This window comes from Triticum dicoccoides, chromosome 5B, assembly GCF_002162155.2.
Source record: "Triticum dicoccoides isolate Atlit2015 ecotype Zavitan chromosome 5B, WEW_v2.0, whole genome shotgun sequence".
NCBI classification, from domain to species: domain Eukaryota; kingdom Viridiplantae; phylum Streptophyta; class Magnoliopsida; order Poales; family Poaceae; genus Triticum; species Triticum dicoccoides.
The window spans coordinates 98,645,947-98,650,380 of record NC_041389.1 but is presented as its reverse complement, the minus strand read 5'-3'; positions in this window follow the sequence as shown (position 1 = coordinate 98,650,380).

Sequence of the window (4,434 nt, the reverse complement as noted above, 5' to 3'; positions counted from 1 at the left end):
CGGCGACGGGGACGACGGGGACGACGGGGACGGGGACGGCTGGGGCGACGACGTCGACGGGGGCGACGACGAGGGGCGGGGACAGACCGGGTCGGCGACGAGGGGCGGGGGCAGCGACGATCGGGGCAGGGCGGCGCGACGGAGGGAGGAAACAGAGGGAAGAACAGAGGGAAACTGAATTTTTTCAAGTGTTGTATATATAGGATGGACCTTTAGTACCGGTTGGAGCCACCAACCGGTACTAAAGGTCTGTTTTGGCCAGGCCAAGCGGCGGGAAGCGACCCCCTTTAGTACCGGGTGGTGGCACAAACTGGTACTAAAGGCCCCCCCTTTAGTACCGGTTTGTGCCACGACCCGGTACTAAAGGGGGTGTGCTGGCGCAGGTGCGGTGCGGAAGTTTAGTCCCACCTCGCTAGTCGAGGGGCTACCGCACTAGTTTATAAGCCCCAGTGCGGTAGCTCTCTCGAGCTCCTCTCCTAATCAGGCCTACTGGGCCTACCTATCCTCCTCGCCTTGTGGGCCTACTGGGCCTTCGCGGGCCTGCATCTTGGCCCAACGAAAGGTTGTGTCGCTAGTCGTATGCAGGCCACTTTGGCCCAGTAGGCGGGCTTTTTTTTCGTTTTTTTTTTGCTTTATTTTTTTTTATTTATTTATTTTTGAGTTGTTTTTTGCTGTATTTAGAGTTTCTTTGTGAATATTTTTGCTTTAGGTACAAAAAATTACAAACTTTCTGTTAGTGCCGGTAGATTTCAAATTTGAATAGTTTAAATTTTGAATTATTTGAAATTTGTGTGAATCACTAGTTTGTGAATAACTTAACTTTGAAAAAAGTTTTTTCAGTGATTCTTTTTTCTTATGTCTAATATTAGTGTGTTTTATCATTATATTCAATTTAGTAATGCTTAGGTTATTTAAAAAATGAAATGCCTTTGTAACAGTTCAGTTTTTGTCGGAAACCCTAATACTTCGAAAGAGATTGTCCATTTTGTACACGAAGTGCATCCAGTTTTTGCCGTAACCCTCTCTACTTTCTTGCACATGCTATTTGTATGAAATTATGATACCATGCCAACTTTCAACCTTTTCTGAGTTCATTTGAATTGCTTTTCAATTTCAGGGTCATTTAGCTGGAAAAAAATCAGTAAATGCATGAAAAGAATTTGTTTGCACATAAAATTTCTTCGCGTTTCAAATGCCAAAACACATAACTACCCTAACTATTACAGACATTCCCTCCTAGGTGTGAAACACAGAAGAAAGTGATGATAGTGAAGCCGGTCACATCCCAGATCTTTGGGTGTGAAACTTTTTCTTCGCGTGTGTCCCTTTGCGCCGTAACCATGGAAAATCTTCATCATTTAACGGGATGCTCGGGTCAATATTCACTGTGAATGGAGCAATTTCATCAAACTTTTCATAATCTTCTGACTTGTCTGTCTTGTCATCCACTCCCACGATGTTTCTCTTCCCAGAAAGAACTATGTGCCGCTTTGGCTCATCGTACGATGCATTTGCTTCCTTATCTTTTCTTTTTCTTGGCTTGGTAGACATGTCCTTCACATAGAAAACCTGTGCCACATCATTGGCTAGGACGAATGGTTCGTCTGCATACGCAAGATTGTTGAGATCCACTGTTGTCATTCCGTACTGCGGGTCTTCCGTTACCCCACCTCGTGTCATATTGACCCATTTGCACCGAAACAAAGGGACCTTTAAACCACGTCGATAGTCAAGTTCCCATATGTCCTGTATATAACCATAATATGTTTCCTTTCCCGTCTTGGTTTCTGCATCAAAGCGGACACCACTGTTTTGGTTGGTGCTCTTCTTATCTTGGGCGATCGTGTAAAATGTATTACCATTTGTCTCGTACCCTTTGAAAGTCATTATATTCGAAGATGGTAACTGGGACAGCAAGTACAGGTCATCTTCAATAGAGGTGCCATGCATGGTACGTGTCTGCAACCAGTTGGCGAAACTCCTGGTTTGTTCACGTGTAATCCAGTCATCAGACCGCTCCGGGTGTTTGGAGTGTAGCAAATTCTTGTGTTCATCCACATACGGAGCCACCAAGGTGGAATTCCATAGAACTGTGTAGTGTGCTTCAGTGAGAGAATGTCCGTCCATACATATTATTTGTTCCCCTCCTAGCGTGCCTTTTCCATCCAGTCTGCCCTTATGCCGCGATTCAGGAACACCAATCGGCTTAAGGTCAGGAATAAAGTCAATACAAAACTCAATGACCTCCTCATTTTGATGGCCCTTGGAGATGCTTCCTTCTGGCCTAGCACGGTTATGAACATATTTCTTTAAGACTCCCATGAACCTCTCAAAGGGGAACATATTGTGTAGAAATACAGGACCCAAAACGTTAATCTCTTCGCATAGGTGAACTAGGACGTGCGTCATGATGTTGAAGAAGGATGGTGGGAACACCAACTCGAAACTGACAAGACATTGCACCAAATCATTCTGTAACCTTGGTATGATTTCTGGATTGATTACCTTCTGAGAGATTGCATTGAGAAATGCACATAGCTTCACAATGGCTAATCGAACGTTTTCCGGTAGAAGCCCCCTCAATGCAACCAAAAGCAGTTGCATCATAATCACGTGGCAGTCATGAGACTTTAGGTTCTGGAACTTTTTCTCTGCCATGTTTATTATTCCCTTTATATTCGACGAGAAGCCAGATGGTACCTTAATACTGAGCAGGCATTCAAAGAAGATTTCCTTCTCTTCTTTGGTAAGAGCATAGCTTGCATGACCCTGATGTATGCCGTCTTCTCCGTGCATACGTTGCTGGTCCTCCCGTGCCTCAGGTGTATCTTTTGTCTTCCCATACACGCCCAAGAAGCCAAGCAGGGTCACGCAAAGATTCTTCGTCACGTGCATCACGTCGATTGTGGAGCGGACCTCTAGGTCTTTCCAATATGGCAGGTCCCAAAATATAGATTTCTTCTTCCACATGGGTATGCGTCCGTCCGCGTCCTTCGGAACAGGTTGTCCGCCAGGACCCTTTCCAAATATCACCTTCAAATCCTTGACCATATCATGTACATCAGCACCAGTACAGTGGCGAGGTTTCGTCCGGTGATCCGCCTCACCTTTGAAATGCTTGCCTTTCTTTCTTATGGGATGCCTGCTCGGAAGAAATCGACGATGTCCCAGGTACACATTCTTCCTACAACTATTCAAATATATACTGTCGGTATCATCCAAATAGTGCGTGCATCCGCGGTATCCCTTGTTTGTCTGTCCTGAAAGGTTACTGAGAGCAGGCCAATCATTGATGGTCACGAACAGCAACGCCTTTAGGTCAAATTCTTCCCCCATGTGCTCATCCCACGCACGTACACCTGTTCCATTCCGCAGTTGTAAGAGTTCTTCAACTAATGGCCTTAGGTACACATCAATGTCGTTGCCGGGTTGCTTAGGGCCTTGGATAAGCACTGGCATCATAATGAACTTCCGCTTCATGCACAACCAAGGAGGAAGGTTATACGAACATAGAGTCACAGGCCAGGTGCTATGGTTGATGCTCTGCTCCCCAAAAGGATTAATGCCATCTGCGCTTAGACCAAACCATACGCTCCTTGTGTCATCTGCAAACTCCTTCCCGTACTTTCTTTCGATTTTTCTCCACTACGACCCGTCAGCGGGTACTCTCAACTTTCCGTCTTTCTTACGGTCTTCTCTGTGCCATCGCATCGCCTTGGCATGCTCTTTGTTTTGGAACAAACGTTTCAACCGTGGTATTATAGGAGAATACCACATCACCTTGACAGGAATCTTCTTCCTGTGGCGCTCGCCCTCGACATCACCAGGCTCATCGCGGCTGATCTTATAGCGCAATGCACCACATACTGGGCAAGCGTTCAAATCCTCGTACTCACCACGGTAGAGGATGCAATCATTAGGGCATGCATGTATCTTCTGCACCTCTAACCCTAGAGGGCAGACAGCCTTCTTTGCTTCGTACGTACTCTCGGGCAATTCGTTGTCCTTTGGAAGCATATCCTTTATCATTACCAGCAACTTTCCAAATCCCTTGTCAGATACACCATTCTCTGCCTTCCATTGTAGCAATTCTAGTGTGGTGCCCAGCTTTTTCTTGTCACCTACGCAATTCGGGTACAACAATTTTTTGTGATCCTCTAACATGCGCTGCAACTTCTTCTTCTCCAAATCACTTGCGCAGTTTCTCTTTGCATCGGCAATGGCCCGACCTAGATCATCAACGGGCTCATCTGGTGCCTCTTCTTCAGCTTCTTCCCGCATTGCCGGCTCAGCTTCTTCCCGCATTACCGGCTCAGCTTCTTCCCCCATTGTTGTATCATCGTATTCAGGGAACCCATGGCCAGGATAGCTGTCATTGTCCTCTTCTTCTTCATTATCTTCCATCATAACCCCTCTTTCTCCGTGCTTGGTCCA